The 14,254-nt window shown below is 36.1% G+C and overlaps 2 protein-coding genes across 4 annotated transcripts in view; one reads left to right on the forward strand and one right to left on the reverse strand.

Moving 5' to 3' along the window:
- The window catches only part of LOC126482291 (protein FAM50 homolog), a 94,155-nt gene extending 90,347 nt beyond the window's left edge, over nt 1-3,808 (reverse strand). Inside the window, exon 1 of the mRNA XM_050106291.1 lies at nt 3,655-3,808. The gene's annotated coding sequence lies outside the window, so the exon portion shown is untranslated. The remainder of the gene's footprint in view (nt 1-3,654) is intronic.
- Nucleotides 3,809-3,925: 117 nt separating this feature from the next.
- The window catches only part of LOC126482292 (uncharacterized), a 137,762-nt gene continuing 127,433 nt past the window's right edge, over nt 3,926-14,254 (forward strand). For all 3 annotated transcript variants that reach the window (XM_050106292.1, XM_050106293.1, XM_050106294.1), the window contains exon 1: nt 3,926-4,052. The gene's annotated coding sequence lies outside the window, so the exon portion shown is untranslated. The remainder of the gene's footprint in view (nt 4,053-14,254) is intronic.

A 14,254-nucleotide genomic window follows, 5' to 3' on the forward strand; every position in this document is an offset into this window, starting at 1 on the left:
AATCCCAAAGAAAGCAGGCGTTGACAGATGTGAAAATTACCAAACTATCAGTTTAATAAGCCTTGGTTGCAAAATACTAACACGAATTCCTTACAAATAAATGGAAAAAGTGGTAGAAGCTGACCCCAGGGACGATCGGTTCAGATTCTGTAGAAATTTTGGAACACGCGAGGCAATACTGACCCTACGACTTATCTTAGACAATAAATTAAGGAAAGGCAAAGCTATGTTTCTAGCATTTGTAGACTTGGAGAATGCTCTTGACAATGCTGACTGGAATACTCTATTTCAAATTCTGGAGGTGGAACATGTAAAACACAGGGAGTGAAAAGATATTTACAGTTTATACAGAAACTAGAAGGCAGTTATAAGAGTCGAGGTATGAAAGGGAAGCAGGGGTTGGGGAAGGGAGTGAGACAGGGTTGTAGCCTATCCCCGATGTTATTCAATATGTATATTGAGCAAGCAGTAAAGGAAATGAAAGAAAAATTTGGAATAGGAATTAAAATCCATGGAGAAGATATAAAAACATTGAGGTTTGCCGATGATGTCAGAGACAGGAAAGGACCTGGAAGAGCAGCTGAACAGAATGGACAGTACCTTGAAAGGAAGATAAAAGATGAAAAGCAACAAAAGCAAAATCAGGATAATGGAATGTATTCAAACTAAATCAAGTTATGCTAAGGGGATTAGATTAAGAAAAGAGACACTTAAAGCAGTAAATAAGTTTTGCTATTTGGGGAGCAAAATAACTGATGATAGTCAAAGTAAAGAGGATATAAAATGTAGATTGGCCATAGCAAGGAAAGCTTTTCCGAAGAAGAGAAGCTTGTTAACATCGAGTATATATTTGAGTGTCAGGAAGTCTTTTCTGAAAGTATTTGTATGGATTGTATCCATGTATGGAAGTGAAACATAGGTGATGAACAGTGTAGACCAGAAGAGAATAGAAGCTTTCGAAATGTTATGCTACAGAAGAATGCTGAAGATTAGATGGGTAGATCACATAACTAATGAGGAGGTACTGAATAGAACTCGGGAGAAGAGGAATTTGTGGCACAACATGACTAGAAGAAGGAATTGTTTGGTAGGCCACATTCTGAGGCATCAACGGATCACCAATTTAATATTGGAGGGAAGTGTGGAGGCTAAAAATCATAGAGGGAGACTAAGAGATGAAGACACTAAGCAGATTCAGAAGGATGTAGGTTGCAGCAGTTATTTGGAGATGATAAGGCCTGCACAGGATAGAGTAGCACAGAGAGTTGCACGAGACCAGTCTATGGACTGAAGGCCAAAACAACAACAACAGCAACAACAACGTATTTTGCGACTTTTCCAAAGACTTTGTTACTGTGGACCATAGACTGTACTCAAAAAGATGTTATGGCATTAACTGCATCCATCATCCACAGATGGAGTGTCGCCACAAAAACAAGAAACAGTGTATCACATTGACACACTGTCACAGGAATGAAACTAACATCAGAATGGGAAGACATTGGGGGTCAAGCCACTACAAGAATTGGTTCTGGATCTCCTTTTGTCCTCGGCCTACATGAATGATCTTCGAAGGACTTTGGAACAGTAATGCTTGCTGATGATGCACGAAAATTAATGCCAAAAATAAACCTTACTAGACACAGTTCACATAATAGGTAAAAAGGATATAACTTGTCCTCACCACATTTTAAATCTTAACCTAATAAGGACTCATGATGCACAATTGCAAAGAAACAAATGTGAAAAATAAAAAAAAGGCTCAGCCAACATTTCATAGCTGAAACTGAGTAAAGCCAAAGCTCCCATTCAACCACGTATAAATCCAGAACAAAAGCAACCTGCTGGCAGTTAAAGTAGACATTAATGGTAACACACACTAAACAAAATGCTGCATGTAAAATTCCTTGTGGTTCAATTTGATGGCAAGCAAAATGGAGTCAACACAGAGATAAACTAATGAAGAAGATTAACTCTGCATGTTTTGCTCTTATAACTCTGTCATTAAGTTGAGCTAAAGATAAAGATGTTTGCTTATTTTCACTTCCTGTTGATTTATAGAATTATCATAAACAGCCAATGCATCTAAAGTGAATGAAGTACTTAATCAGCAGAAGCAGCAGTAGAAATATTGTGCTATGTAGATTACCACACATCTTGAAATGGTCTCTTTAAATGGATCACTGAGTTCTTACATTCACTTGCAAACCTATTTAGTCCTTAAAGATGTTTGTTGCCGATAATACAAATAAGTGTTGACTAAAGTGTGATTTGCACAACCACAAAGCAAGTCCTTGGTGGAATTTGAATATTGGAAGGTGTAATGACAACAACTCACTGAATTATTCAGACACTGAGTCATTGATCAGCCCATAAACAAGACTGAGAATGTTGTTGGCTTTTAGTGGAATCCTTCTTCACAGTTACACACTACAGCTCTGGTAAAACATCAGAAAGATGGGAACATTTTCAGTCTTGTTTATGTGCCCCTCAATGACTCAGTACCTCAAATACTTGGTTTGTTATTGTCATCTTGTCAATTATTTACATAACACCAAGAGATATGGAACCCCTACCAATTCCAAAGACAATTAAAATTTTGCATCATTAGTCACTATTTCTACAAATCTGCTAGTCTGTATCCAAGGCTCAAAAAGTTCTAGCAAGCCCATGGGAAATAGCAGTATTCATTGTAAGGCTGCATGATGAATAACACTGTATTGGAAGTAGGCTTTTGTTGTAATGAACACAGGTAACTATTTTCTTTGAAAAATACTAAATATATTCATGCATATGTTACCGACAGTATATAAACATAGCTATCAATAAAACTGGGGAAGCAGCACATTTTTTAAGGTTCCAACTTATTAGATTACACTTAGCTAACTTAAGAATAAGTAGTAGGGTTATGTAATACAATTTATTGTTAATGCAGTACACAGCTTAAATTTCTTAAAAGGTTGTTGTGTTGTTTTTTGATGTATATATGAACTCATTTCTCATTCCTAAAGGTGATCCTGCTCCATTATATCTACATAACATCTTCACATAAAAATAGCTATGCTGATAATTGACAAACATGTATGTTCATACTATAGGCCTACCGCAATGCAACCTAGCAAAACCATTTATAAATTACCATCTTCTCAGATGGGACAATGAAATCTAATGTTGTGTTTTTCCAAACTGCATTTTATATATTTTATATTTAGCATGAGTGAAACTGAAATTTTTTGACATGGATATTAAAAATAAAAGTTTATAACATCAATCAACTCATTCTGCAACAATGTTACATGATTATTTGTGTACCGGCATGTGTGTTAAAACGTATTCGTCATTGTTCGTTTCTGGCTGTCTTCTATTTAAGAAAGATGACTGGGTTGATTGCTTTGCTTAAGTGAAAATCTGTGTTATTAACTTTCGCTATTATTTTCCATTGCATTCAGAGTGCATATAAATTTTCATTTCAGAGATTCAGTGAAAAACAAACGAACAAAACCAGTTCTGTACCAAGGTTGATCATATTTCTATCGGAATTCAAAGGTTATTGAGGAATCATGAAATGTAGTGTAGGTAAGGTCTGAAATTTTTCAAACAAATTTTTCCTAAAATACACAAAACGAGTCGATACTCTATTACAATTACACTAACCTTTTTAAATTGTCAATTTCAAATATTTCTGACTCTTGAGCGGGAAAAAAAGTGAGGTAAACAAGTATATACTGCTAACCTATCAGAATTATGTCTTAACACTCGTATCACTTCCTTCAAAATATACAAACAAACAACTATATGTCGATAGCTTTATCGTGTGGCGTCCGCACGACGAGCTAAGATCGAAAGAAATAATCGCAGTAGATCGAAAATGTTAGGTCGAAATGTAACCAGAAATGATATCTTACTATCGATTGCTTTATTTATACGATAAAGTCGAGTTCTTCAAACGTCAACGGCAGCGTTGTGACCGTTTTGTTTGACGCTATTGTATAGTATTTGTTGGTGTTCCGCGTATTTGAGTGCCTATTCGAAGTATATGCTGATGAGTTACAGTGAGTCCTACATACAGTTATATAACCGTTAACTGTTTCAGTCCGACCTGATCTTATATATCAGTTGGTTGTTGAAGTATTTAATCTGTGTCTTAGTCCCGGGTGCCTAATTACACGCATTTTCTTATTTGTTGTTACAAGTGCGGATCATTATTTTATATTTTTCCTTCATTGATACCGGAACCGTATATTGGTAGAAAAATGTAGCCAAATTCTTGAGTTGAGTTTATCATTTGGAAAGAAAACCATCATGATAACTGGAAAACTTGCCCACTGCAAGACAAATCGTGTGACAGTTAAAATTATAATTCTTTTGGGTTATTGATCAACAGTGACAGCTGCTATAGATAACATTTTCACTGAGGAATCAGAATAATGTCCGCTAATCTCAAATGGATGTGAGATTCGACTTACAAGTAGCAGATACTGTTAGTTGATTTTGATTTAAGGAAAGTACCTTGGGTTTCTCCAAGAACTAAATACACAATATTCGCAGAGAGAACGTTGAATATGACCCTGAAGGTTCATTTGACTGATCTTTTACTAGCTTATTTCATGGACTACATGGGATCTAACTGGAGGAATATATTATTAAAGAACTAGGGGAAAGGAGCACCTACAGTCTGTTGTTATGATAACATTTTTCTTGCTTTCAGTACGAAATTATCAGCGTGCAACTATATATGGAAAGTGTTGCTGATTTTAGAATGGGGGAACTTCAGAATGTGGCAGTGACAGTGTTCTTGATAATTGGGAACATGGAAGTCAAATCGGTTTTTGTCCATGTTTTAATGTACTAGTGGCATGTAATTTATAAGCCAGACATAACATTATTATGTATAATACGGGAACTCCAATTATTCTCTGATGTTCAGAACATAATCAGCTCCTGCAAAGGGTGGTGTTATTGATGCAGCATGTGGACAGATCTTTGTAAAGTTTAGGCACTGAATGACATAAAAAATAACATTTCACATTCCTTGTCCTTTACTTATTGATCCTCACCTTTTACATTTTGGTGCCCACTGTTCATAGCTTTAAACTTGTATGTGTACACAAAATTGTGAAGTTTTAAGCACACTTGTATGTTTAACTGAATTCCATAGTCTCAGGTGTTTTTCAATTTAGCATATGTTAAAATTCAGGAGTAAGAACACGTTTTTTTCCCCCCCAAAAAAAGTTCCTGCCCTGACATACAGGCCTCAAAAGATGACATGCATATACCAATTTAAAGATGTGAAGTTGGGAAAAACTTTTAAAATGCTGTATCTCTTCGACAGTTCTAGATATTTTCTTAGGGTTTTTTTTGTTTGAAAAATAATTACTTTATGATTACAAAGAAATCCTCCAGTTGGGCTTATCTGTCAAAGTTCTTTTATTATAGCATTCTGATTTTTTTTATAATTTATGGAATTTTTTTTCTTCAGAAATGCCAATTCATAATTTTTTTTCTGTTGACTAGCACCATGTAGTTCTACATTTAGGTTTTATAAACAATTGAAATTTTTGCCATACATAAAACCTGTTTTATTATCACATAACAGGCTCATAAAAATCAAAACATAGCCTTATTTCAGATAATTTTTGTTTTGAAAGATGAGTAAGAGACTCATTTTTCAAGCATTTTAAATGATTCCAAAATGTATGTGAAAGAACCAATGATTTTAATGTTTCAGTATCTACAACTTCTGTGCACTCAGTTTTGTACTGAAATTAGCCATCAATGAACTAAAAATGTGTTCCACTGCTTCGGTATCTTCCTTTGGTGTTGAATGATGCCTTCGTGTTGAAACAATAGGAACTGGAGCACTTACAATCTTTAAAACATTGTGAACAGGAAGTGAGCACTGATGGTGTTGTTGCTGTCCTTCAGCTGGAAACCTATATCCAGCGGTTGGTCCATGTGGTAGCATAAAGTTCACTACAGTTTCCTTTAACTCATAACTGGTGTCTATAATATCTGCATTGTGCCGGTCACAACATCCTCCTTCTCAGGTTGTGAGTCTGAATAATATCCTGCTGTTTCTGAGGTGTTGGCCAAACAAATATAATTTCTTCTTTCTTGCTCTTTAAAGTAACTATGAGTTCGCCCTTCACTTTGAGTCCAAAAATGTGTCTTCTGAATTCCTTTCACAGGAGTAGTTTGTTTGGACCTGTCTTCTTTCTTCTGCTCACAGAATTCTTCGGTTATCTATTTGGACAAAAGAGTGAGGGCTGGATGTGTAACATTTCACAACTCTTGTAAAATCCTCAGCATCTTAATCGCAGCTGTATTTTGTCTGGAAAGATTATGTTTTGTAACATGGTGCTTTAGCAGGTCTCCTACACAATCACAAGGCCCCTTCCCGTGACCCACTGTATACCCAGCCAGTTGGCACAAGTGACTTACTTAGTTCAAACAGCTGGTAACGATTTTTGAAATGACTAGGAACACCCTCAAAAATAATGATGATCTTCTCTGCCCCTGTTTGCAGTTGAAGAATTTTGCGCATTTCTAGCAAAGCATGTGCTGGATCATGTCCTGTGTCATCACTTATAACTGCAACACTTGTGGTCTTGTTTTGAAAATATGTCACTCCTGTAAAAACTGAAACCTGGCCATTACTCCAATGATACCCTTGTACTTCTTGTGGGAGAGTTACAGACCAATTCTCAGCAAAATCACAGTGAAGCACTAGAAACAGTTGTTCAGCCTGTACACACCCTTTCATTTTTCCAATGTGTTGTTGCAATTTTTGCAAATGCTGTTGTGTTACTGCTTTCACTGACCTTTTACCAAGTTCATCAATGAAACTGTCAGAGATAAGTTTTCTTAATTAGTGTATTTTTCTCCCATGTCACATATGTAATTTCTGCAAAGTTATCTGCTACATAAAAAAGATTCAAAAGGTGACAGTGAAAGAACTTTGACAGATATGTCCAAATGGAGGATACCATTTTAATTATAAAGCAATTATCTTTCAAATAAAAAAACTCTAACAAAATATCTAGAACAGTTACAGAGATACAGCATTTTAAAATTTTTTCCAAAATTTGCATCTTCAAAATGGTGTTCAGTGTGTCATCTTTGGAGGCCTGTATCTCAGGGCAAGAATTTTTTTGGGGAAAACAAAATAATTACATGTTTCATACTTTCTCCTGAATTTTAACATATGCTAAATTCAATAGCATCTGAGACTCGCCTTAAATGATAAGGATTATGTCTAACAGGCTAAAATTCACCAAAAATGTTATGACTATACAAAATTATCTACTGTAAAAGTTGTTACCCCTTTCACACTCCATCCTGTAGTTGCCCCAGCAGCACTGCGTGAGGCTTTGTGGAAGTTATTTGTGCTACGGAAATTGAAGGCGAGTCAGTATCACTTGAAAATCCTATGTAAACTACAAATATCCAGTAAATTTTGGATTTCCTTCATTTTTCTATTTTACACTGACTCTCCATGGCTTTACACAAGATTTATGGATTGCATCCAGTTGATACTGGCTTCTTGCCACAGTATTTTAGTTGCAACCAGGCAGCCACCTTCAGCTGAGTTTTACAACTGGATATTATTGATGTACATTACTATTTTGGTATAAAGAAATGAAATGAAGTGGTGTCACATGCACTTAGTTATTATCCAAATTTAGTAATATCTGTGAAATTTTGCTTCATCTGTGGTACACAAATGCATGTTTAACTGTGTTATTGCATGCCATTTCGGAGATTCAACATTCAGTGGTTCAGCTGATAAACATAAATGTTAGTGTGTGTAATATTTTAACTTTCTGAAGAAAATAAAGAGATGATCAGCTCCCATGTGTTACCCAGTTGAAAGCTACCATACTGATTGATAAGGACTTCAGCATATTGTATTTCAACAGTCCGTAAAAATCAGATCCTAGAATACTTGCATGCTGCCCTTGTGAACTGTTCAGTGTAGTCCTTGCTATAGTCACAAAGTATTCTGTTGGCTCCACTTCCCCACACACTCACACTGTCCGTAACTGAGTGTGGGCATTCACAGGTTTTTATGGATGACTGGAGAACTATTTTTAAATAATGATTTTTATGAGGCTGCGTAGTTTAGGTAAAGTGTTGCCAGCATATGGAACGGGTGCCCTACACCTGAGCAGCTCTTTATCTTATAACTGGCAATAAAGTTGTGCAAATTTGGTGCAAAGGATATACAGTATTCTTGAATATATACTGTAGGAATTTCAACTCCTTTGGAAGACTATTCCTATTGGACACAACATGTGCCCATTGCTCCAGCCTGTAGTTTGTGAAGGGTGGCGGTAGCCAGACGCAAGCAAATACACACTTGCACTTCAAAAGAAGGTGGTCATGCAGCCAAGAGCTACGTGCATGCTGTGTTATGCCAATTGACAGTATTAACATAGAGATGTTCCACAGTAATCTCCAGTTGTAAATTTCACCTGAAGGGAACTATCTGGTTGTCAGCTGAAATATCAAGGCAAGAAGATGACATTACGAACTGCAATCCCAAAATCTCACAGAGTATTCATTACAATGGGAAAACTTCCAAAAAACACACTCCTTGCTTTATATAGACCCTCTGACTACCAAATTTTGCCAGTGACAGATGAAATGCAATATAAATTCACTGTGGTCATTATTTGACAGCTGGTTTAAAGTAGGCATACCATTCTCACTGCTAAATGATATTTGATTTAGATACTAACAGTATACCTACTGTAGCTAACCACTAGACTAAAGTTGTTCTTTACTGCAGCTTGCCCATGTGACAAGGATGGATGCTCATGACATGTCACCAGCATTGACCCTCTGAAGATGTCAGTAGCCTACCACACACCTCTTCATCTGTAGCACTAGAGTGATCTGACAATGCTCCATCGATGGAAAATTCTGGATGTCGTTCATATTAACCCTGAATGTTGTTGACACTTGGTGGAACTTGCGAGGCTAGGCAGGCATTCCTTTATTTATATTAAGACTTGAAGTTAATTTATGACTAATTAATTGTAATAGTTGGTGGTATCCGTTTTTAGGATATGAATTTTAATTGTAATTTCTGCAACAAAGTAATGTCATATACTAGTACACCACAATTTTAAACATTACCTCTCACATTAGATGAAGAATATTTTGTTCTTAAATCTAGCATCCACACAACTTTTTGTTTGGCAAGCAGGTGTTTGCTTTTTTTGGGGGGGGGGGGGGTTGGGAATGGGGAAGATGTCATTATTTATTGTAGTTAATTTTGATGACCTTTTTCCTCAAGTAATTGGTACAGAAGCTTATTGCTTAAAAGAATAGCATTGTGTATCTTTTACAAATTGTGTGATAAAAGGGAGGCATAAGTTTGTAGGGCACGTGTCTTAGGTAATTCATGTATGCTTTCTCACCATTTTAAATCTGTTATTAGCTTTATTAGTTAGCCAGAAAACTTAAAATTCTCGATAGTTCCATCCTGTTTAACACATTTAGTCCAAATAAATGACGTTCCTTAGGTTCTGACACTTCATATTTGTGGATTTTCATGAAAAAAGAATTTGATTAAACACAGACTTTCTTAGCGAATGCAATGCTGACGCTACCACTGTAGGCCAAATCCATATTTGTTTTAATGTCAGAATAAATATTACTTGTTGTAACTCTGCTGAGCTGGAATTTGACAAAGTATGCTATTTTTGGAATTCTCTCTGAACAGCAGGTTTGTTGTACAATAACTTTAATCACTGTTCATTGATATTTCTAAACTCGGTTAAATGTTCAGAGTCTGTGCTTTCCTGCTAAGCGCCTGAGAATCAGTATATTCTGTACGTAGCTTCATATTAGTATTCCATTACAGTTAATTGCACAGTTTAAATCAATTATTCAGTGTGCATGGGTTATGCTAACAGCAGTTACTGTGTCATGGAATAAATCACTGCAAAGCCCCAATAAAACTGATTGGAATATTTAAAAACAAAAGAGACTACTAAACTAAAAAAAGCTGATACAAAAATGTACATACAATAAATAATATGTCACAATACAAGACTCTAAGCTACTGCGAGGAACTCATTTAGAGAATGAAAACTGTGTGCCCCAAGGAGTCTTTCAACGTAGAATTGAAAATCTTGGATTTATCAATCACATCTGTCAGCTCGGCTAGAAGCCTATAAAAATTAAACCTGGAGAGTGGTGCACAACTTTCTATACTGTAGTTGGAGGAGTGTTATCCAAGAACGTATTATTTTTCTGGCTATCGTCCATTGAAAGAATGTGACGATACCTTTTGCTTGACTCCATATTATTAACAAATACCATGAGGGACTATACACACAGGGCTTGCAGAGTTAGAATTGTGAGACACTTGAACAGCAGCTTGTACAAAGTTCATGAACTGTCATAGCAGATCATTCACACTACTCTTTTCTGGACTAAGAATATTCTTTGTGAAAACACAGACTTGCCCCAATACTTGATACTTTAGGCTCTAACAGAGTGAAAGTATACAGCGAACCAAGCCTTTGAATGAATGTCAGAGCTGGTGGCTGTGGAGATTATTCTTACTGTAAGCACAACATTTAATTACTGCACAGTTTCTGGATGCTTCCAAGAGGGCTTTCATCTGGAATCTGTCCTAAGAATTTAAAGTGTTCAACTTCACTGATTATTTGATTATCTTGAGACAATAAAATTTCACTGCTCTGTGTTGAAAACTGTATGCACTGTGGTTTAGTGCAGTTAATCATCAGATGTTTAAGCTGATGTTATTCACTGTTCTGTTTGCTGTATCATTCACATTACATTTCATGTCTTTCACAATCACAATTGTATCACCTGCAGCTGCAGCTGTGTCTAATCTGTGACATCTTTACTTGTCTGGATTGGTCTGATGGCTATAGCGTTATTAGTTTCTCTGTGTACACACAATCAGAAATGTGTCACCTGCAGTCCGCAGCTCGTGGTCGTGCGGTAGCGTTCTCGCTTCCCACGCCCGGGTTCCCGGGTTCGACTCCTGGCGGGGTCAGGGATTTCCTCTGCCTCGTGATGACTGGGTGTTGTGTGATGTCCTTAGGTTAGTTAGGTTTAAGTAGTTCTAAGTTCTAGGGAACTGATGACCATAGATGTAAAGTCCCATAGTGCTCAGAGCCATTTGAACAATTTTTTGTGATCTGCAAATAAAATGTTGCGGCTGTGTCTAATCTGTGACATCTTTACTTGTCTAGATTGGTCTGATGGCTATAGTGTTATTAGTTTCTCTGTGTACAGGGTGCACTGTTGTCCTGCAGCTGTATATTCAATTAATGAAGGGCCACCCCCACTTGTTGATATGTACTTTATTTAAGGATGTTTTCATGTGAAAGTGAGCCTGAGATTACTTTTTAAAATTTTATTTTTAATAAAATTTGTATCATGGTTTCCTGAATCTACAAAAGTTAAATTTTGCATTTAGCCCCCCACCTGTGACAAAAAACATGAAAAAGTTTACTCTGTAACTCAGCAGTTCTGTCAATTTTTTGTGAAACCTGGTAAGCACATCTAGTGATCCATAAGGCAGTGTTAATATGTAAATGATATAAAATAATTATGTACCTCCCCTGATAGTTTTTTTGGGTTGTTACCAAAATCTAAACAATATAACACTTCTTGTCATTCTTAAGTTACATTCATTGGCATAACTAGTGCCTTGATGGTTTACACTACTGTTGACTTATTATTTATTTAGAATATGAGAAAAACAATGTCAGCAGAGTACACGAGACAAGTTGCAGGAAAATCCCACGAAATACAACACCCATAAAGAAAAAGAAAGAGAACAGGATAGAAAAAGATGGATCGATATGAAGATTCCTTTATGAAAATTTTTTAATTGGATGTTGTAAGAATGAAGCTGAAAGAAAAATAAAGTAGAGGCTTGAACTAAAATTTGTACCAACTGAAGATGAGTTGAAGACCTGTTTTTCCCAGATAGGTCCATATGAAAGTGTTCAATCCCTTAGCAAAACTGTTTCTCAGATAAAGAAAGTGCTTCCTTCCAACCCTCAAAAAAAATCAGCAGTCATAGAAAAGTCTTCTATGGGAAAGACTACCTACAAAAGGTAGCAAGCAGATTTTCTTAGGTGACAAGAAAACTTCAGCTTTAAACTTACAGGTGGCAATCTGCACAAAGTACAAAACTTTTTCACAAGTGGTAAAATCAGTATCCAATTACCTGATGTGAAGGAAATTGGGCCTATTGTAGGACCAAGAAGTGGGAAAAGAGTTAGCTTGCAGAAATGTTACATACATATGACAGTAAAGGAAGCTTTTTTTCCATTTTTTAAGCAAGAATACCCAGAAAATGAAATCTAGTTTTGCGACTTACACACAGTGTGCGTTTCTCTCATCTATACAGATTCTGAGGTGAGTGATGAACAACAATATTTCATATACCCACAGTGACATAATTGTGAAGAATTTACAGGGTCAAAGCAAGCTGTCAAAAAGACCTAGGCAAGAACATTTATTTTGTTGGACTTTCAAGCCTCAAGAAAGAAACTGGCCAAATAAAAGTCTGCTGTGATTGCTCAGATGGCTCTTGAAGATAATTGAGAAATACAGAGTATGTGTATGAGATCTGTACTGGACGTGGTGAAGGTGATCAAAGTTAATGAGAAGGATGTATCCTACATAGTGTGTGAACAAGTTCTTGCTCTACTCCCAAGTCCAGACGTCAAACATGTTAGAAATACCTTGTATTACGAATTTCCAGGAAATATGGGTATTTTTGAAACGAATGGGTAGTAACCAATGTAGTTTTTTAAGTGTAGATTTTTAAATTTAAATAATTAGGTACTCAGATATTTAAAGTAATACTGTATTGAAAGACTACCTACACTACACTTGTCCGTTATCTTTTAGAATACTGCTGCATGGTGTGGGATCCTTACCAAATAGGACTGACGGAGTACGGCACTTAAATGTAATTTGCAGAGTATCCATGTAGATGTAGATCTTATTTATAGGCAACACAAACTTCCCTACCAGGTTATTTAAATAGGAAATGAGGTCTAAATATGTTAACTAGTGATTCTGCTGTAAATTAATGCAGTAAAATTAAACAATGGAATCTAACAATATTGTGAAAAGGAAAGTTGCTACTCACCATATAGTGGAGATGCTGAGTCACATATAGGCACAGCAAAAAGACTGTCACAAATAGCAGCTTTCATCCAGTAAGGCCTTCTTCAGAATTAGACAGCAAACGCACACACACACACACACACACACACACACACACACACACACACACAAATGCACCTCACACACACATGACTCATTTAAAATTAATTTTAACTCTCCCACTCATTTTTTACATTATGATGTGGTATGACACTCAGAAAACTTTTATTTCAACTGACTCTGGCCGCAGAAGCCTATGCAGTTATAATGAGCCGACAAATAAAATTTAAACATGTATGTGGTAAGTACAGAAAGAATATGTATCTTACATTTTGCAGTTTTGAGGCACTGGCGGATCTAAAAGTTAAAGGTCCAATGATATCAGGGGTGGGGGGGGGCAAAAAAAGAGGGGGGGGGGGTTTCATGATTTTAAAAACTGTTCCCATGTATTAAAATGTTGACATTGCTTTAAAAGGAGCTTTATTCCGGCATGTTTGAAATTTCAGATTGAATGCTTTACTATAAAAAGCTAAAAGTAATTTCTAGATTTAATTAAAGTATAAAATAGTCACAGTAGGTGGTGCATCCAGTCAGGTGTAAAGTCGGTGCAAAGTCACATCTTCTAGCATGAGTGAACAAAAGAAACTGCCGTTTGTTAGTGTGCACTGCTGATTGAACATCCCTGGATTTTTGCAGGAGAGTGTAAATTTATATTCACATTGTGAATCTCCTTAAAATATCCCTTCAAATTGGTGTCATATACAAATTTACTACCCTGACTGTAAGGCTACATCAGATAAATGGGAAGGAATTTTAAAATGTGATACAAGGAGCACACACTATTTAAAAGAAGAAGAAGAAAAAAAGTAAGGAGTAAATCCAGCTCACCTCACACAAAATGTTCATAGGGTGCCCAGTAATGAAAATAACCTTGTAATTCTTCATACAATGAAGAAAAGATACTTTACAGAAATATATGAAGAAATTGAAATTTTCACCTACCTGAAACAGATCCAGGAAAAAGACACTAAATGAGCTGTGCACATTAAAAAATACCAGCTTCTTGGAAATATGCCACCCT

This window comes from Schistocerca serialis, chromosome 5 (assembly GCF_023864345.2).
Source record: "Schistocerca serialis cubense isolate TAMUIC-IGC-003099 chromosome 5, iqSchSeri2.2, whole genome shotgun sequence".
NCBI classification, from domain to species: domain Eukaryota; kingdom Metazoa; phylum Arthropoda; class Insecta; order Orthoptera; family Acrididae; genus Schistocerca; species Schistocerca serialis.